The sequence below is a fragment of the Onychomys torridus genome, chromosome X (genome assembly GCF_903995425.1).
Source record: "Onychomys torridus chromosome X, mOncTor1.1, whole genome shotgun sequence".
NCBI classification, from domain to species: domain Eukaryota; kingdom Metazoa; phylum Chordata; class Mammalia; order Rodentia; family Cricetidae; genus Onychomys; species Onychomys torridus.
Window position 1 is genome coordinate 88,520,568 of NC_050466.1, and position 22,300 is coordinate 88,542,867.

The 22,300-nt window shown below is 40.7% G+C and overlaps 1 pseudogene; it reads right to left on the bottom strand.

Annotated features, from left to right (window-relative positions):
- Positions 1 to 15,894: 15,894 nt before the first annotated feature.
- Positions 15,895 to 22,300, bottom strand: part of LOC118574724 — a 37,385-nt pseudogene continuing 30,979 nt past the window's right edge.

Sequence of the window (22,300 nt, forward strand, 5' to 3'; positions counted from 1 at the left end):
GCTATAATTACCTTAATTGATTTGCATATGCTGGACTATCCCTGTGGCTCTGGAAAGGACAGATCACTTCAATAGCAATTTGTGTAATTTATTTCATTTTTTTTCCAAGAACCCATAGCAATGGGTTATAAGTACTATTAGTGGGATTTTGCTGACTATGTACACAGAATAGCCAATATTTTACCTTTTCTTAAAGAAGTACCTTAAGTTTTGCTTTCAAACTATAAGAGTTAAGATATTTTACAGCTGTATCACAAGGTGGTTCAATCTTCCATATAACTATTATTTTTGTTTCTTTTGAGAGTCTGACTAGGTAATCCAGTCCATCCTCACACTTGAGATGTTCTTTGCTCTGCCTCCAAATTCTAAGATCTTTTTGTTTTTGTTTTTGTTTTCTTTATATTTATCTATTTTTTCATTTTTCTTTATTAAGAAATTTTCTTCTCACTCCACATACTATCCCCAGATCCCCCCTCCTCCCTCCTTCCACCCCCCAGCTCTCTTTCCCAAGACACCCTGTATCCCCACATCCCCCAAATCGAGGTCTCTCATAGGGAGTCAGCAGAGCCCAGCACACTGAGCCTAGGCAGGTCCAAGCCCCTTTCCACTGCACCAAGGCTGTGCAAGGCATCACACCACAGGCACCAGATTCCAGAACAGGGACAGATCCCGATCTCTCTGCCTGGGTGCCCCCAAAACAGTTCAAGCCAAACAAGCATCTTCCATATCCAGAGGGCCTAGTCCAATCCCATGAGGGCTCCACAGACACCAGTCCACAGTTCATGGGCTTCCACTAGTGTGGCCAGTCATCTCCGCACATCCTCCCATCATGGTCTTGACGTCCCTCACCTGCAGTATCTCTCCTCTCACTCATCAATTGGATTCCCAGAGCTCAGCCTGGTGCCTGGCCGTGGATCTCTGTATCTGCCTCCATCAGTCACTGGACAAAGGCTCTATGATGACAGCTAGGTTATTTGCTAGGCTGGTCACCAGAGTAGACTGGTCCAGGCACCCTCTGGACCACTGCTAGCAGACCAAGGTGGGGTCAACCTTGTAGATTCCTAAGAGCCTCCCCAGCACCCTGCCTCTTCCTATTCCTGTGATGTCCTCATCTATCATGGTATCTTCCTCCCTGCCCTCCCACTCTGTCCCTGTTCCAGCTTGACCCTCCCATTTCCCTATATTCTCACCCCCACTCCTCACCCTCTGCCACCCCCCACACACCCAGTCCACTCATGTAGATCTCAGCCACTTCTCCTTCACAGTGTCATCCATGTGTCCCTCCTAGGGTCTTTCCCTGTTAGCTAACCTCTCTGGAGTTGTGGGTTGCAGTCTGGCCATCCCTTCCCTCCCATTTAGTATCCACTTATGAGTGAGTTCATACTATGTTTATCCTTCTGAGTCTGGGTTACCTCACTCAAGATGATAACAATCAAATTAAAAAATGGGCTACAGAGCTTAACAGAGAATTCTCAACAGAAGAATCTCAAATGGCTGAAAGGCATTTAAGAAATTGCTCAACATCCTTAGTCATCAGGGAAATGCAAATCAAAACAATTCTGAGATACCATCTTACACCTGCCAGAATGGCTAAGATCAAAAACAATGAAGACAGCTTATGTTGGAGAGGATGTGGAGCAAGGGGAACACTCCTACACTGTTGGTGGGAATGCAAACTTGTACAGCCACTCTGGAAATCAGTATGGCAGAAAATTGGGAATCCATCTTCCACAAAACCCAGCTATACCACTCTTGAGCATATACCCAAGGAATGCTCAATCTTACCACAAGGACACATGCTCAACTATGTTCATAGCATCATTATTTGTAATAGCCAGAACCTGGAAACAACCTAGATGCCCCTCAACAGAAGAATGGATAAAGAAAACATGGCACATATACACAATGGAGTACTACTCATCAGTAAAAGCAATGATACCATGAAATATGCAGGCAAATGGATGGAACTAGAAAATACCCAAATTCTAAGATTATAAGCATGCCCACCATTTCTGGCTTTTCATGTGATTTTTTTAACTCCTTTTTGTGAGACAGGGTCTTGCTATGTAGCCCAAGTTGGCCTTAAAGTCACTATGTAGTCCAAGTTAGCCTCAAACTTGTGATTATCCTGTCTAGGTCTGAGTACTGTGCCCTGCTTTATATACAACTGTTATTCTGGAAATTAATGCAGCTACATACAGGAATGGTCATTTTATGGGTTGTATATTTTCTATTCCTCACTTCCACTTTGAGTTTTTTCCATAGATTCTCTAACTTGTTTAACCTTCTGTAGTCTAGCTCCTGCTAGTTAAGCCCATAACACTGTTGCATGTACTCTTAGTGATTTTGATCTTGGCAGGCATATGAGACAGTTTATATGTTGTCTCTAATGATTTGGTATACTAGTCAAAGACACAGCCTATCTGTTGCTGGATAATAACGGTTCTGGGGTGAGAAGGTGTGGTGTCAATGACACAGACATCAGACACCAGGAGTCAGTTGAAAGCAAATAGCAAACTCATTTATTCAATAACAGGGAAGGCCTTCTATACCCTCCTCCCAGCACCCAAGCTGTGTCCCAATCTGGTAGCATTGTGTGGTCATCCCTCATTGGCTGGTCATGATCAGGAACTCTGACAGTGATCAAGAACTCTGACAGTGTCTGTTGCTAGGCCCTTAGACAGACTCTGCATTATCAGGAACTCTGACAGTAACCAGGAACTCTGACAGCACCAGTTGCTAGGCCCTCAGGAAGACTCCAGGTTTGCTCATAAGGAATAACATTATATGCATGCCTTGGCCAGTTTGAGTCAATTTCCTCAACCCTATGGGCCTATCCTACTACACCTACCAAGGATCCTAGAACTACCTAGAAGAAAACAAGAATCAGTATAATTGTGCCTGTGCTGAGATTTTGATTAGGCACACACTGATGTACAATGTCCCTATTATCACTAGGACAGCATAGTAAACATAAACTTACCAGTCATTATTGACTTTCCTCCTTCACGTATGGTTCTTCTCTACACCCTTTAGTATTAGGTGTGGTCATGTGACTTACTGTGGCTCAAGAAAAAAGGAGCAGAAATGGCACAAGGTCATTTCTGGGTGGAAACTGAGTCAACTTCTTCTTCTTTCATAGTGCAACAGTCATAGAAAACAGATTGAGTTGGAGGCACTGTGGATTTTGAATTCAGGTGATGATTATGCTCAGATATTCAACCAACTTGGAAAGGAGAAGTAACACTAGCAAGAGATAAAGAGTTTTTGTTCTAAACACTAAATTTGAGGCTTGTTACTGAAACACTTCTTAACCTATTTTGATGGATAGGCAACAATTCTCCTTCTTAGAGATAAAAACTTAATAAATCAGCAAACATACAGATAATACCTTAAGATTTCAGCTTCTCTTGTCCTTCCCATTACCCACTAATCTCAAATTAAAATCGAAAAGACTAGGAAAATCAAAGTATGGCTCCAGCATAGTAAATATAAGAAAACATTTTCTGTTTTACTTAACTCCAGACTCTTGGCATTAAGTCAGGACAACTCAGAGTGTTATTCATAAACCTAGACCTAAGAGACATTTGGGAACATGAGAGGGTGGCAAGTAGAGAACAGCCTTCCATTTCTCTTTGATGACACTGTCCCTTGAAATCAGCTTCAATTACTCATAGGCCATGTAGCCAGCAGCCAATACTGGTGCCATTTGCACTTTAGCTCTTATTTTATCTCTTTCAGCTCCAGCCATCTTCTATTTTGATTTTGTCTCTCATTTCCTACTTTTTCCTTACTCTTTGCATTCGATAATTGCCTTATGTCACTCAGCCACTGACTGGCTTTTTGAAGGAACCCATTGTGGCCTTCACTAATGGATCAAACAAAACAGATACTTTGGGCCATTTGATCATCAGAGCTGCCCTGTGTCTCTTGCTATAACACATAGATCGACTTTTCTAGCCTCCTTGGACCAAGAGGAAAGAGAGAGGCTGGATAACATTCTCAGTTACTTGTCAAATATCACTCTACAAAGGCCTCAGTCTGGGAAACCCTGACATCATCACTGCCAGGATCACCTCTGAGCTAACCAAATTGTATACCTTGAAACCTCAAATTCTTTTCAAGAGATTGAGCCTGCCAATCAGCTTCCAAAGCTATCTGGAAGTCATTTGGTTCCTTTTTATTTGGTCAGATCTAGAGGTTTGGCACTTACCTTGTTTTTATAGGCTTTTTATGTGATTTGAACAACCAAGGTGGCTTTTCTAGAGAGGCAACAATTCTACTATTGCACTTATTTTTCTAGGAAACAAACTAGAGTCCACAGAAGCTCTGCAGGATCCTTGCAGGATGGCACAGTGGGGAAAGAGACCTGAAGACCTGATTTGATGAAATACCTGTGTGGAAGGAGAGAAATGACTTCTACAGGCTGTCCTCTGACCTTTTATACACAGATTGTGGCAAGTGTGCCTGCACACACACACACACACACACACACACACACACACACACAAACACACACACCATAAATAAATAAACAAATGAATAAATAAATAAACCAGTGAATAAATAAACAAGCAAAGAAAATTCTCCACAGGGTGAGAATAAGAATTTCACTGAGCTGCATCTATAGCTCAGTGGTATAACACTTGTTTCTCATCTAAGGTTCAATTACTAGTACTACCAAAAAACAATTACCCACTTCAGGACTGGTTGAGGCATTCAGAAGGCACTAGATAGTCATTGTCTTCAAGGATTGAGCTCTTCTGTGTTGCAGATCATTTGGTTGTGAATCCTTCTTCTTTTGAGATATTTTGGTCCCAAAGACACAGGAGGAGCTATGTGACATGGTAAGAGTTTGTTATCAGACAGATGCTTACACAGTGGTTTACTTCTTATCAGAATAGCTCCCAAACACTCAAAGAATTGTCCTACTAGAAGGCCACCATCACTTACCCTGGGATAGCTTACAAATATCTCTGCTACTATGCTGCATTAGCAAGCCACTGAGCTCCATTCTGGGCACCAGCACTGACTTCCTAGGATTTCTTGTGTCCATAAATCTAGCTTGCACCTCATAAGGCAACAAGATAGTTTATGAATCTAGAAGGCCATAGGACTACTGAAGTCTCATTGAGATCACTGGAGATTTTTCTGCAGGAGATGCATATCTTGTGATCCATGTGGAGCCTGACCCCATCCCAGTGCCACAGGGCCACATAGTGTGAATGCTCTCTCCTATATTTTATCCCTTGCTCAAGATTATTATCTATGTCAAATAATGCTGCCTTGTCAAGAAAGAGCCTCATTTTCATCTTCCTGGGCACATTGGACTATCTACCACCCACAACCTGCAAACTAGACGAGTCAAAGAATTGGATCACAGAAGGATACTGTTTGTTCTGCACACTGTCATACCTCCATAGCATGAAATTCCTGTCTAAGAATTCCTTGTCCAGACCATACCTTGGCCTTCTGATTGTATGTTTCACACAGGCTTCCTGAAAACACAAAGGACCTCTAGAGGTACAGACCACCCAGGAAAACCTAACTTGATATATACAGTGGGAAATTTCACTAGGTTTATGGCAACAGGCATCAAACACTGGCAATGGGGCTTGAGGTTTATAGCAGCTTCATTAAAAATCTTGAAGGACAGCCCCCTATAACACAGGATGAGCTATGACTTTTTGAGAAATATCCATTGTGCTCTTCTGTCAACTGGGCACATCCTCTGGCCATAGGCTATGTCTGTTACAATTCTGGAAATGATCACTTAAATAATGTGCAAAGAGTTGGTTGGTAGTAATTCAAGATGGGGATCAAAGCAAAACTCTTGTAACTCTCTAAAAATCTTATGCTTTTGTGGAGACCCACAGAGAAGCTCTGTTAATTCCTTTAATTTTTTATTTTGTTTAATTTAAATTTTGCTTTGCTTATCTATTTTATTTTTTCATGTAATATATTTTGATCATGTTCTTGCCCTTCTCCCAGTTCCTCCCCATCTCCCTATCTACCTAACTTTATGTTCTCTCTATCTCAAAAAACCCCAAGAAAAACAACCAAAATCAGAAAACAAAAATCAAAACAGACAACAAATCCCAATAACCCAAAATACCCAAACAAAACAAAATGTTCACAGAAACAGACAAATAAGCATGGATGGAGTCTATTTTGTGTCGGCCAACTCCTCTTAGACATGGTCCCTGCCCTGGAGTGTGGGTGATATATCCAGTGACACTTGGTTGGGAGTGGGACTTGGTGTCCATTTCACCTTCTCAGTGCTGAGATTTTTATAAATTAATCAATTAATTCTATACTCCAACCATAGTTTTCCCTCCCTCTTCTCCTCTCAGTCCCCACCACTATTTCCCATCTGCTTCCCCTGCCCCCCAACCCACTCCACTCCTATTCAGAAACGGGCAGGCCTCCCATGAATAGTGACAAAACACAGCATATCAAGTTGTAGTAAGACTAAGCATTTTCCTATGAATTAAGGCTGAGGACAAGGAAACCCTGTATGAGGAGTAGGGTCCCAAAAGCCAGTAAAAGAGTCGGAGAAAGTCCCTGTTCCCTCTGTTATGAGACCCACAAGAAGACCAAACTATACAACTGTCACATATATGCAGAGAGCCTAGATCAGTTCCAGGAAGGCTCCCTGGTTGTCTGTTCAGTCTCTATGAGCCCCTGTGAGCCCAGGTTAGTTGATTCTGTGGGTTTTCTTGTGCTGTCCTTGACCCCTCTGGCTCCTACACTCCTTCTTCCCTCTCTTCTGCAGGATTCCCGGAGCTTGGCCTAATGTTTAGCTGTGGGTCTCTGTATCTGTTTCCATAAGTTACTGGATGAAGCCTCTCTGATAACAATTGGGGTAGGCACCAATATATGAGTATAGCAGAATATCATCAAGCATCATTATGTTGACATTTTTTGTCCAGTTGTGTTCAGTTCTATCCTAGGTCTCTGGGCTATCTAACCTCTGGATTATGGCCCTCCAGGTAGTGTCAGGGGCTGGCTCACTCTCATAGCATGGGTCTCAGGTTGGGCCAGTAATTGGTTAGCCATTCCCACAATCTGTGTCACCCTTACACCAGCACATCCCATAGACCAGTTCAGCTGTTAAAAACTATGACACCATGAAATTCTAAGAAAAAAAATGGATAAAACTAGAAAAAAATCATCCTGAATGAGGCAAGCCAGACCCAGAAAGACAAACATGGTATGTACTTACTTATAAGTGGATATTAACTATAAGGTAAATGATAACAATGCTACAATCCACAGCCCCAAAGAGGCTAGGTATCAAGGAGGGCTCAAGAGGGGAAGCATAGATCTCTCCGGGAAGGGGAAATAGAAGAGATTTTGTGGGCGGGCTGGGGGCAGGTGAGGATGAGGACATGAGGGATCAAGTGTGGGTGGGGTGGGAGGAGAGCAGTGAAAGAGTAGACTGGAGAGGAAGTCATTTCAGGGTCAGGTAGAAACCTGGTACAAGGGAATCCCCCAGGAGTCTACAAGGATGACCCCAGCTAAGACTCCTAGCAATAAGGGATATGAAGCCTGAACTGGCCATCTCCTGTGACAAGGCAAGACTACCAGTGGAGGGACTGGGACCCCAACCCAGCCACATAACCTTCGACCTACAGTGCTGAAGTTTTTATCTGGTTTGAACTTGTGTAGGTCTTGTGCCCACAGAGAAACTTTGTTCATTCTTAAGAAACACAATCCAAGAAGGGGAAATTGTATAAAAATATTTACAGAATTATGGGTTTGCTCTGCAGCCTCAACATTCTTCAGTGTTGGTAAATTGAGAATTCTAGGTATGAGGACAACTTGAGAGGCATTTTCTTACTTCCCATCCCTTATCGTGAAGTTCCTCCTCTAGACTTCTGTAGAGATAAAGCCTAAAGATCTCATGATCCACCCAAAATTGGAATTGATCCATCTTCATTCTTTCTTCCCACAAAATAAGAGCTCAGAGTACTCATGGGAGTCAAGTTGGCGAGTGTGCTAAGATAGCATACATGTAGACTATGATGATGCTTGATGAAAGATTCATTCTGCCCCACAGTTAAGGTACACTGCTATTTGCTATTTTTCATGTTATGTCATGTCTTTTTTTTTTTTTTAAGTGTGTGTGTGATAGAATTTTTTTGTTTTGTTTTTTGAGACAGGGTTTCTTTGTGTAGCTTTGTGCCTTTCCTGGAACTCACTTGGTAGCCCAGGCTGGCCTTGAACTCACAGAGATCTGCCTGCCTCTGCCTCCTGAGTGCTGGGATTAAAGGCATGTGCCACCACCGTCCAGCACAATAAATATTCCTTTTTTTTTTTTTTTTTTGGTTTTTCGAGACAGGGTTTCTCTGTAGATTTGTAGACCAGGCTGGCCTCGAACTCACAGAGATCCACCTGCCTCTGCCTCCTGAGTGCTGGGATTATAGGTGTGCGCCACCACCGTCTGGCACGAATTCTTTTATGTAAATCAAGCTGACTTTGAACTCACTGTGTAGCTTATACTGGCCTCAATTCATAGCAATCCTTCTGTTTTGCCTTCTGAGTGCTAACTAGGATTACAGGTTTGCACTACCATGCCCAGCTCACCTTGCTATTTCTATATGCTTTATCTTTTCTCTCTGTTCTTTCTTTACTATTTTCTTTCACATTAAATGTGTATTTTCTAGTATATCATTAGGATTCCTTGTTTTGTTAGCCAATTTTCACAAAGTTTTATTTTTTATGTGTATGTGGGATTTGCCTGTATGTATTTTTATGCATCACACATGTGTCTGGTTCCCAGGGGGGTCAGAAGAGGGCATCAGATCTCTGGAACTGGAGTTGTGGATAGTTGTGAGCTACCATGTGGGTGATGTGGGTGTTGGGAACCAAGCTCAGGCCCACTGGAAAAGCAGTCAGTGCTCTTAGCCACTGAGCAATCTCTCTTCTCCCATATATATTCATTTTTAAAGGAGGTATCTCATTATTTTGCCAGGCTGGTCTCAAACCCCTTTTCTTAGTTAGATTTTATTGCTGAAGAGACATGATGACCATGGCAACTCTTATAAACAAAAATATTGCATTGGGGTTGGCACACATTTCAGAGGTTTAGTTCATTATAGTCATGGTGGGAAGCTTGGCAGCATGTAGGAAGACATGGTGCTGGAAAAGGAGCTAAGAGTTCTACATAGTTACCTGCAAACATCAGAAAGAAACTGTATACCACACTGTGTGTAGCTTGAACATATGAGACCTCAATTCCACCCTCAGTGACACACTTCTTCCCAAAAGGCCACATCTACTCCAACAATGCCACACTTCCCAGTAGTGCCACTCCCTATGATCCCATCGGGCCACTTTCATTCAAACTACCACATTCCACTCCCTGGCTCCCATAGGCTTATAACTATATGATAATGCAAAAAAAAAATCAAAGCAGATCACATACTTCTAACACACAATGGCACAGGATATACATTACCATTTCAAAAGAGAGGAAAGGAAGCAGAGTGAGAAAAAACTAGACCAAAGCAAGACCAAAAACCAGATGGGCAAACTCCAAACTCTACATCTCCACATCTGATGTCAAAGCAATCTTCAGATCTCCAACTCCTTTCAGCTTTGTTGACTGAAACACTTTTTTCTCTTGGACTGCCTCCACTCCCTGGTAGCAGCTCTCCTCAGCAGATATCCCAGGGCTCTGGCATCTTCAACATCTTGGGGTCTCCAAGGCAATCTAGGCTTCACCTTCAGAGCTCTATACAATGGCCTCTTGAGGCCTCCATGCAGGGTCACCCCTGACGTACACCTGACCTCACAGTGGCTTTCCTTAGTCATGGAGGGAGATTCCATAACCTCTTTATTGTATCCTTGATTTTAAAGCCAGAACAATGTGACTGAAGCTGCCAACTTCTGCTGCTTGCTGGAGCTGTAACATGCCCCTTAATTCAGTTACATCTTCACCAGCTTTCTGTTCTTCATGGTTTCCTTCATTGCCTAAGCTTTATTGTCCTTGAGCTTGATCTGTAGAACAGACTGGCCTGAGATCCACTTGCTATTGCCTCTGGAGTACTGGGATTAAAGGTGTGTCCCACCACACCGGACTCCAAGCTTTTCTTTAGTTCCTTTTCACAAATTGCAAGCTTAGCTGGGTGGGATCTTGCCCTGAGGTCACCACTCCCTTTATTCCATTTCTTAATTTGTTTATTTCCTTGGGCACAGGACTTAGCTCCACTCCACTTCCTGGTGCCCCATTTCTCCTCAAATTGTACATGTTGTATTTTTCCTTACACAGCTTACTCCTTTTCAACATGAACTGGAGAAGGAACTGAGAGTTCTACATCTTGATCTGCAGAAATCAGGAAGAGACAGTGAGCCACTAGACCTGGTTTGAGCTTCTGAGATCATACTCCTGGTCTCAAGGAATCCTTCTACATCAGCCTCCCAAGTAAGGAGACTGCAGACATGAGTCACTGTGTCTCACTGCATTTATCTTTTGAACCAGTTAAGAAAAAGAATGGAATAAAATGACATTTTATACCATTTTTATATTTATCAATGTAATTGCCAGTGCTTTTTATTTCTGTGTATGGATCCAAGTTACCATCTAATTTGCTTTCTTTTCAGCTTGAAGGCCTCCTTTCAGAATATCTTGTAATGCAGTTCTGCTGGCAATGAATTCTTTTAGTCTTTGTTTAATCTGGAGATATCTTTATCTCATGTTTTTATGATATAATTTTGGATATAGATTCCTTAGTTTATGGTCTTCTTCTGGCAACACATTGAATATAGTATTATACTGTTCCTTGGATTTCTTTATGATGAGAAGTCAGGGACTCCCTTATATATGATAAGTCACTTCTCTCTTGCCTCTATCAAAATTCTGTTTTGCTTATGGAGAGAAATTTAGGAAGTCACCTAACATCAACCTCTAGTCTTCACATGCACACATGTACATGCACCCACATCTACATATATATACACACATGTGTACTGCTATAGTCTCACATGTATACACACAAACATTTCTCTTTAACTTTCATGAGTGACTATTGTATACCTTTGTTTGAATCTCTGAGTTTCTTGGCATTCATTGTAGACTGGTGAACTTTTTTTTTATTTCTTCAAAATTCTTGATCCTTTCTCTTTCTCCTTTACTTCCAGGACTTTCATTATGTACATGCTGTCCTGCAGATCTCTTAGGCTATATTAAGTTTCTTCCTTTTTTTCTCTTTCTGCTTCCTAAACTAAAGACTCTCACTGCTAACTCAAATGTGCTATTTATCCCCTTTATAGAGTATTCATTTATTTTAACTTTCAAGTCCAGAACCTCTGTTTCGTTCATGTTTCAAGTAATTTCTTTGTCTCCATTAATATCCTCTACTTGGTTAGACATTGTTCTTTGATGGTCTTTATTTATTGTATTTATTATATTTGATTTAAAGTCTCTGTCTAGTGAGTGTTATTTTCCATGTTCTCATGCCTTATTTTCATGTTTCTTTATGTGCCTGATACCTTTTAAAAATTAAACTGATAACATGATGTGCTACAGCAAGTCTGGTATTGGATCTGCCTTCAGAGTTTGTTTTCCTGTAGTTAGGTTTGTCATTGTTGTTGAAGTTTTTGTTTCAGCTGTTTTGCATAGTGAGCTTCCCATGTCAGTTCTGCAGCTTTTGTATTCCCAGTGTTCTGTAGTCAGTGAATTCACTAACTTTTAAACTTTTTATTTTCAAACTTAATTTCCTAGATGTTCTAGTTTGAGTCCTGGTACTATGATAAAATACTCTGGTAGGCTGAATAAAGATGGCCCCTGTAGACTCATATATTTGAATACTTAGTCATCAGGGAGTGGCACTACTTGGGAGGAACTGGGAGAGGTGGCCTTGTTGCCCGCCAGTCCCACAGTCGCTCAGACCCAACCAAGAAAGTACACAGAGACTTACATTGTTTAGAAACTGTATGGCTGTGGCAGGCTGCTTGTTATCTGCTTCTTCTCTCTTAAATTAACCCATTTCTGTTAGTCTATACTTTGCCACATGGCTTGTGGCTTACCAGTGTCTTTACATGTTGCTTTTCATGGCGGCGGCTGGCGGTGTCTCTCCCCAGCCTTCTCTTTCCCAGAATTCTCTTCTCTCTTGTCCCGCCTATACTTCCTGCCTGGCCACTGGCCAATCAGAACTTTATTTACACAGAGCGATATCCACAGCACTTCCCTTTTCTTTTTTTTTTTTTTTAAGGACGATTTTAACTTTTACATAGTAAAATTACATATGACAAAACAATTATCAAGCAAGAATTACAGGTACAATATTAAAGAAGATATCCTATCTATCTTATATTTGTGAGTCTAAGGTTTTATATCTAACTTATCTTTTATCATAAACTGAGGAAATTATAACTATCTATTCTTCAACCACATCAAAGACCTCAGAAGGATATAATATTACCTGAGAACAGGGAGAAGGATGTAAGCATTTTTCAGGAGTCTTGCAAGAGTAGACAGAGACAGCTGGCAGCCTGAACAGTCACCTAATGTTCCTTTGTAAAGTTGGGGCATTTGTCTTCAGCCCACAGGGCTAGAGTCTCTCGGTCACTTCTCTCAGTGTCCTGTAGAATGTCTGGCAGTTTCCTCTGCAAAGCAGGAACCTGAAGGACCATTTTGTCAAGCAAAGTTCAGTGATCACCTTTCTATGGGTCCTGTACGTCCAGTTGATCGAGCAGTCCAGGCAAGAGCAGTTTCTTGCCCAAATGGCTATTTTTGCCAAGGTGAAGATAAACTCCATATGAAGTGTCTTCAATGTCCATCCTCCTCTCTGAAGTAAATTGGTGCTGCCAGGAGCAGACATGTCTCACTGTCCAGAAAGTCTAAATTTTAAAAATATTTTAAATGCCATATTCTGTAGACCTTTGAAGTGTTTGAGGATTACCTGTCTATCTGAAATATCTCTCTGTATATCTAGAAGACTTAACTAACATGGCTACGAGTATGATTATCATACATGACTAATTATTAATCTATTTTTAATTATCCATTTCAATTTAAAATGAGCTGTACAAACATAATACCTTAAACAAGAGTAGAAATATACACACAGTATAACAAAATTAACTTTAAGTTTGTATCAAGACTAAAATCTATACCAATGTAAAACATTTTAAATGAGTTGTTGCTCTTTAGAAGTAAGTTCATTAATCTACCCTTTCATCCTATCATATCTATATCATATCCCCTTTTTAATCTTTAGAAAGAGATTGCATTTATAATCAACCTGTTTTAAATAAAATAGTGGTTTTTCTCTGTCCCACACCAGAGGGCTCTTTTGATTTGGGACACAAGAATCTCTTAACCTTTTCTTTTAGCAATATGTCTGGGTTTAGAGAAGGAGTGAGCCAATTCCATCTCTAAAGCCAGCTGGGAATTTGGGCGTAGTTTTTCTTACTACTACCCGCTGGAGGGGGACACTGTATCTTATGGGAACACAAAGAAAATTTTAGGATTATGGAGTAGTCCATGAGGATGAACCTCTGAGCCAGTAACCTTGAAACCATTTTGGATGTCGGATCATCTGGGCCATGGTGTCATCGGAGACCTTTCTTGGCTGATCAAACCTGATGTATCTTAACCTGGAACAAATCCACAGCCTCTGGCTTTCTGTGGAAACAAAAGCAGAGACTCTTTTTCAAAGCAACATATCCTTATATCCAAATTTTGAAGTCAAGGTACCTTTAAAATTTACATATTTGTTTAACTCAACAGCTTTTACGATCAAATCTTTTTCTGTAGTTAAAAATCCCAAAGACAACATAAACCAGATTCTCTGTGTAATATCCATCTTTGTAAGACTGAAACACCACTGTGGCTGCTGGCTCTGCCCACCTCAGCTTTCCATTATGGCGGTGGTACAGTTTACCGCCAGCTTTGGGTCTGGAGCCATGTGTACCATCAACTATCAGAAGCAGTTCTATCAGAGCAGTACATAGCCCAGAAACCTTTTTTTTTTTTTTAATCTAGCAAAGGCTAAATCCACCATGCAGCAGAGTAAAGTGTTGCTTATAGATTCCTCATTCCCGCCACACAGCAGGTCAGACTCATACGCCAGGAACCCGCCATAGTAGCTCAAACCGGCAGGCTGCCGCTAATTTGAGAGAGACAACTAGGAAGCTGTTTTTAGCTCCGTTTTAGAATCTTTTTTTCTCAGGTTTTAGGTGGAAATTCTTGCCCCACGTTGGGCGCCATTTGTAGCTAGAGTTTTCCTGCTTGGCCCAGTCAGGACAAATCTCTCTTACCTGCTAGACCCACAGTCGCTCAGACCCAACCAAGAAAGTACACAGAGACTTACATTGTTTAGAAACTGTATGGCTGTGGCAGGCTGCTTGTTATCTGCTTCTTCTCTCTTAAATTAACCCATTTCTGTTAGTCTATACTTTGCCACATGGCTTGTGGCTTACCAGTGTCTTTACATGTTGCTTTTCATGGCGGCGGCTGGCGGTGTCTCTCCCCAGCCTTCTCCTTTTCCCAGAATTCTCTTCTCTCTTGTCCCGCCTATACTTCCTGCCTGCCCACTGGCCAATCAGAACTTTATTTACACAGAGCGATATCCACAGCGGGTATGCCTTGTTGGAGGAAGTTTATAACTGAGAGTGGGCTTTGAGGTTTCAAAAACCCAATCCAGACCCAGTGTCTCTCTCTTCCTGCTGCCTATGAATCCAGTTGTAGAACTCTCAGCTACTTCTTCAGCACCATGTCTGCCTACATACTACCACACTTTCCACAATGATGAAAATGGACTAAACCTCTGAAACTTCAAGCAAGCCCCAATTTAATGCTTTCTTTTTATAAGAGTTGCTGTGGTCATGGTGTCTCTTTATAATAAGAGAACACTGACTAAGACAAATATCATGGCCAAAAACAATTCAGGGAGGGAAAGGTTTATTTGGCTTATAGATTACAGTTCATCACTGAGGGATGCTGGAGGAAGGAACTCAGAGGGGGGAAACTGGAGAGGCAAAAACTAAAGCAGAGATCATGGAGGAATGTTGCTTACTGGCTTGCTCGCAGACTCACGTTCAGCTAATTTTCTTACACAGCCTGGTCTACCTACCCAGGGATGCTACCACTCACAGGGGACTCAGCCCTCCCACATTAATTATCAGTTAAGAAAATGCCCCACAGACATACCCACAGGCCAATCCAATGGAAGCAACTCTTTAACTGTGATCTCCCTTCTCAGGTTTGTCTAAATTTGTGTCAAGTTGATGAAAATTAACCAGTAAATTAAACATCACACTTCAGTCAGTATGATTTCATGGCCATCCAATGATGAGTCAGAATTCTTTAAATGCCTTGACTGCTTGTAAAGAGAACCTGTGTATGGAGGCATGCCTTCAAATTACAGGTAATTTACAAATCAACCTTAGCTTTCACTTTCTGCTTGCTGAGGCCAGCCAGAATTATGTGAATGAAGGCTTTTCCCCTAGTCCCTCTGGACGTATGTAGAGCCTTCTAAATCCTCAAGAATATGTTGAACTTTTCCAAAGTTCCCTGTGGCCATTTATTTTAAAATCCTTTCCTTTTCAGTTTTTTACCAGGGTTGTGTTTTCCACAACTGAAATCATAGACTTAGGTAGCAGCAGCACAATTACCAGAGAAGATTGATATTTTAATGTTACAACCACGGGGATAAGACTTTGTTCACAGAGCTGAGTTAAGTCAAGTAACTGCAATACCCTGGGACTGAAGATGTTTCTAGGGAGCTGATAGTTAAATGAAAAAGTATATTTTCTGTGCTTCAGGCATGAGGTTTTTAAGGAAACTTCAAAATAGGTTAGCCTCCTTCACTGGTTGAGGTTGCAAACTTTTAATCACTACCATGCCACTGAGCTAGGGAAGGAGTAGTGGGGATGGGATTATTCCTAAGTTAAAAGACCACAGGCAGCAGCAATGGTGTATGCACCCATGTTCTTTTTTTTAAGATTTATTTTTATTTATTATGTAAACAGTGTACTTCCTGCAAGTTTGCCATATGCCAGAAGAGGGCATCAGATCTCATTATAGATGGCTGTGAGCCACCATGTGGTTGCTGGGAATTGAACTCGGGACCTCTGGAAGAGCAGACAGTGCTCTTAACCTCTGAGCCACCTCTCCAGCCCTGCACCCATGTTCTTAAAGAGCATCCAATCACCCACATGCATTTAAGGCAGGTTATAGCGCTCGACAATCCAATCAAGGCCATCACATGTTGTCCCCAGATGCTGGATGGGTAATACTTCTCATCTGGCTTGGGTCTCTTCAGCAGCAGGGCCTTGACATGTGCATGATCATAAAGAATGCAGTTGAATGATCCACAGACTTCGTCATTCACATAATACATGATGGTTTGCTAATTTGACTCATCCTCATCATCAGAGGTGGTCTGCTCTTTCCATACTACTTTTTTGACAATGATATTGACTGCCAGTGTGAAAGCTGACGCGACATAGTATCTGCCTGGCTCAGCTATGACTCTCACTCCAGAGTCTGGTGCGAAGTACTTGTCCAAAGCCGGGTTGATCACACTGGTGATCTCTTCAAATTTAAGCTTTGTATCCTCAGATCCAGGAAAGCCACCACTAATATCAAGCAGATACATGCTGAAACCAACTTCTGTTCCTATGTCAAAGACACAGCGGGCATCTGACAGGGCCTGTATGAAGGTCTCAGGGTGTGCCCCTCAGCTGCTGAGCAAGCGTTTGTACCTTGTACATTTGGTAGAATGGGCCAAAAGCTAATGTTATGACCCATTTTGAAAAATAAACTATCTTGAAATAAATTTAAAAAAGACCACAGGCCACGTGTTCTTATAGACTTAGAAGTTTTTCTTTTATTCATACATTTATGTGCACTCTAACCTTTGTTAAGAACTCTTAAGCCAGTATCTGTAGCTTTATCAGTCTATTTCATTGCTTTTGTGATAGAGTGGGCTAATGCAGTCCTCAGCCATTTTGGACACTGATCTCCTATTATCACATGCTTTTGTTTGTTTGAGACAGAGTCTCATCCTGTAACACAAACTGGCCTTGAACTCACACCAATCCTCTTGCCTTAGTTCCCTTAATACTATGATTGTAGGCAGGATCCATCATGCCTGCCTATCTTTGTTTCCATTTGGGTTTTATTGTTATGTTTACTTTTTTTCAGCCAGGGTCTCAGGTATGCCAGGATGGCTTAAACAGCTAGCTGATCCTGCTCTTCAGCCTACTACATGTTGGGATTATAGTTGTTCTCTACTACACCCACCCCTAAAAAACTTATATTTCACAAGTTTCAATCTATTTGAGAGGTTTTTGTTTGTTTTGTGGTGGTGAAGATTGAACCTAGGGCTAGACTAGTACTCTGCCAGTGAACGCTATCCTCAACCCCCATATTATTTTTAATTAATACATAATATTATTTATAATAATGTACTATCGTTAATGTCACTATTTTGATAAACATTAGCTTCCAAAAATTTAGAAAGTAAAGAATAATTTTACTCATCTTTGTATATATGCAAATAGAATGAAATTCTAAGTTCAAATTTTAGGTACATACTGACTTTTAAAGGGTATTGCTAAATGACTTTACAAAATAACTATTCAAATTTACTTTATAAACAGCATATTGATGTATAATTTTCCTATATACTTTTCCAACACCTGATATTAATTTTTTAATTTATGCCCATCTGATGCATATAGTATTTCACAATATTGTTTTAATCTTCATTTCCTTGATTACCAGTGAAATTAACTTTAAATGTTTATTACATTTTGTTTCTTGTTTTTATACTCTTTGATTAATTTATATTTTTCTTATTGACTTGTAAAACAGTTTTGTTTACTTTGGATTTGGATTCTGTTTTGTGTTATATACCTACCAAGTCCATTTAGAGCTGCCTGTATGTGCATGGATATGGGACCAACTACTGGAGCATAGATATCTCAGGAGCTGCGTTTCTGAAGAAAAGTGACTCTCCCTCTTCCAGTAACCATCAACTGCCAATGGCTACTCCAGGGTGGCACGTCAAGAACCCCTCCATAATCCAGGGATTTTGGCTGGGTTGATCTTGTGCAAGTCTTTTGTACACAGTCCCAGCCCCTTTGAGTTCATATATGTAACTGCATTATTGTGTCCAGCAAATAGTCTTTCCCTACAAGCATTCAGTTTCTCTGGCTCTGAAAATCTGTTCACTGTAGTGGGTAGCTGTTCCAGCTTTGGCCTGGAAGTATTACCCCCCTTGAGGCATGCCTACAAGGAGGGGCCAAGACAGGAGCCCTTAAGACCCGAGATCCAGATGTGCCGGCTTTCTGGGTTCCTGGATCCTAGATGCTAGAGGTAGGTTGAGCAGAGTTCTCCAGAGAACATTGCTGGACTGCACTACTACCTTTCCTGGAGCCTGTAACCTATCCCTTTACTTGTAAGTTACCCTACAAAATAAACCTCCTTTTTAACTACGTGGAGTTGCCTTAATACTACAACCAATACTTCACCTCCTCATCTGTAATAATCCCTGAGCCTTGGGGGGAAAGAGTGTGATATAGATTGTGGGGCATTTACCCACCAACCCCACAGCTCCCCAGAGTTTTCTTGAGTGTGAGCAGCAGGAAATATTAGATAGAAGGATTTAGATTGGGAGATAAATAAAGGATAGCCTCAAGAGGGCCTGGAACCTATTCCAACAGGCCTTGACTGTCTCTGCCCCAGGGTATTTATAGAGACGCCAAGGGGGTGGAGCAAAAGACCTCCTCCCCCAGCACAGCCAAGTGCAGACCATTTCAGACACCTGCACTCAGGCCCGTGGCCCTCATCATCCTCTATGCGGACCTGCTGGGTAAAGCCATGAGGAGCCCAAAAACAGGCTCCCACAGGTCCCCCTTTATTAATATATAAAAAATAACTCATTATTAATAACTTACAGCAATCTCCATAGCTGTTACACGTCCCAGTATAGGAGTAGAGGATGATATAGATGGCATTTCTTTTTTGAATTAGGTCCAAGGTGACTACAACAGTCTTTAGCTGCATCAAGCCCTTTATAAACCAAAAACTTAATGCAATTACAAACTTAAAGAATCCCTTAACTTCATTATTACCATTAACACGTTAACATAAATATTGCAATACATAGTCACAATCCTCCCAATCTTACAACTCAAAGCAAATTCTTTACAGAACCATTTGAATTAACATAAATGGTGTTATATATAGTTAACAATTTTCTCAGTCTTACAGCTTTAACTCTTAATAGAATCATTTGAATTTTCTTGCTAACAGAACACAGGAAAAACTTCGATGTATTCACATCAAACTTAAATATTTCCTTAACTGCACAAAACCGGGGTGCATTAATACCAATAGGTTAAACATCATTTCTGGAAACATAATTCAACCTTAATTCACTCATAACTCCTCCTTTTCTTTATAATTTTTTAAACAAAATCTCAAACCTAGTTAGAAAAAAAACCAAACTTATACAATTCCTACAAACCCATACTGAAAAGCAATATTCTCAATCTAACCATTAACACTTTGAAAACTTTTAGCAAAACATCCAAAAGCAGTTTCTTAAACTTTTTACACTTCAAAAGTAGTCTCTTAATATACCCCATTTGCATTTCTTACTAACAAAACATGACATTAATCCACTCAAATAAGAAAATATTTTAAAAACTAAACAGACTCTCCCTTTTCTTTTTTTATTATTATGTGTTTTAATTTTATACATCAGCCATGGGTTCCCCTGTCCTCCCCCCTCCCGCCCCCATCCTCACCTTCCCCCAGACGCTCCCCTCCATTTCCATGTCCTCCAGGACCAAGACACCCCTGGGGACTCATTTAAACCTGGTGGATTCAGTACAGGCAGGGCCAGTCCCCTCCTTCCAGGCTGAGCATGTGTCCCTGTGTAAGCCCAAGGTTCCAAACAGCCAGCTCATGCACTAAGGACAGGTCCCAGTCCCACAGCCTGGGATCCTCCCAAACAGATCAAGCTATTCAATTGTCTCACTTATCCAGAGGGCCTGATCTAGCTGGGGGCTCCACAGCCTTTGGTTCATAATTCATGTGCTTCCATTCGATTGGCTATTTGTCCCTGTGCTTTTTGCAATCTTGGATTCAACAATTCATGCTCTTGCAGTCCCTCCTCCTTCTCCACAGTTGGACACCTGGAGCTCCACCTGGGGCCTGGCCGAGGATCTCTGCATCCACTTCCATCAGACCCAGGGATCACCCAATGACAGAGAAATGGATGAGATCTACATGAACAACCTAGACGACAGTGGGAGTAATGAAGGGCAAGATTTGAGGGAAAGAAAGCTTAGGGGAGCAGGAGATCCCAGCTGGATCAAGAACAGAAAGGGAGAACGAGGAATAACAGACCATGATAAATGAAGACCACATGAGGCCAGGAATAGGCAGAGGGCTGGAGAGGTCCCCAGAAATCCACAATGATACATCCTCTGTAGACTTCTGGCAGTGGTCGAGGGAGGGTCTGATCTGACCTAGTCTGGTGATCAGATGACTAAACACCCTAGCAGTCGTCTTGGGACTCTCCCTTTTCTTGATAATTTTTTTAAACAAAGTCTTAAGCCTAGTCAGAAAACCCAAATTTTTCCATTTAAACAGTTCCATTTGCAACACAAAACCAGTTCCAAAAGTAATTCCATTTTTACATAAACAGTTCCATAAAACAATTCATGAATTACCAGTTAATAAAGTATATATGCATACACAAAATTGCATCTTGACTCTAGGTAGAAAAAATAAATTTCTTCATTTAAACAGTTCCATTTTTAACCCAATTCCAGAAAACATTTCCTAGGTCATTCCTATAAGTAAACTCAAAATTGTACCATTGCAATGAAATCACTATTGTTCATTTCTTAAGTCCTAAAATTCAAATAATAAATTCTGGTATGAGTCTTCCAAATATGAAGAAATCCATAACAAAAAAATTTGTAGTTTTATCTCTTTTTTAAGTTCAAAAAGTTCATAAATAAATTCTGGTATCAGATTTCAACTTCTAAATATGAAGAGACATTTTACAACCAACACTTTTTGCAGTTAACAATTTTAGTTCAAACAAGTGTCTCTGCAACTTTTGTTCTCACAGAGATCTTTTTAGTTACAGTAGCATTCTAATCCAAACCGTTTTTGATGTTAGCTCAGGTTTTTCTGTGTTGCATTGATTTTCCACGGATCTCAGCTGCAGATGCCTTGTTGTGCTGGTTCTGGCGTCCGCCATTCTTAGCTTCTTAGCGGCTTCTGGAGCTTTTGAAACCACTCAGACTGCCTGCTTTGCAGTCTACTAGGACTCTACCTTCTGTGTCTCAGGTTCTTTCATCATGTACATTAAGCATAGATTCACACTCAATATTTACACTTTTTCACAGACTCACATATAACATGTGCTTAAGCAAAAACTCACACTCTACATTTACACATTTTTACAAACTCACATATAACATTAACATCTACTTATTTATACTCCTTAAGGAAACTATAGAACTACTTTAGCAAGTATATTTCTTATTACTTCTTATATACTTCTTATATTCATTCCATCTTCTTATTTTTATTTAAACTTACATTTACAACTAGCATCTTTACTTCTTACAAGCTTATATTCTTAAAGGAACTCTATAGATCTATTTTACAAACTTACATAGGGCTACCATTAGCATATATCTTAACTTAGCAAACACCTAAAGATTTCTTAACACAGATCTAACAAGACAGAATAATTTCTACAAACTCACATATCTTATTTTCATCTTTTTCTACTTCTTACTCTTAATTATTATCACTATCTCTATTAGAAAGATTCTCTTAACTAGACAGGAAGTATATACATTATTTCTAAAGTTTAGAGTTTATGGTCAGCTTTGCTATACAACACTGGGATTTAGTGAGTGTTGTCATTATAGAATTGTGATACTTGTTGCTAGGGGACTGTAAGATTCTCGGGACGAAGCCACACCCCAAAGTGGCTGAGAGAAGTCAGCCATTTGGGAACCTGCAGAGATGCACTGCCAGCGGGAAATGGTTTTTAACTAGATGCTGTTCCTTCACTCAAATTCATAATAGCTCCTCTAAGTGCTTCAATTCAGACAAATGTTTCTATTACAGCAGTACTTTTGGTTTGTTCTACCGAAAAAACTTCACTTCACACTGAGGGTGAAATTACCGTATTTAGCTGCTGTAAAGCTCTTCGCAAAATACTGCACAGCTATTAGGTGATATAAAGTATTTTTCTAAAGGAGCTACTAAAGCCAAAAGCAGCACAGCTCCAAACTCTATTTCCAG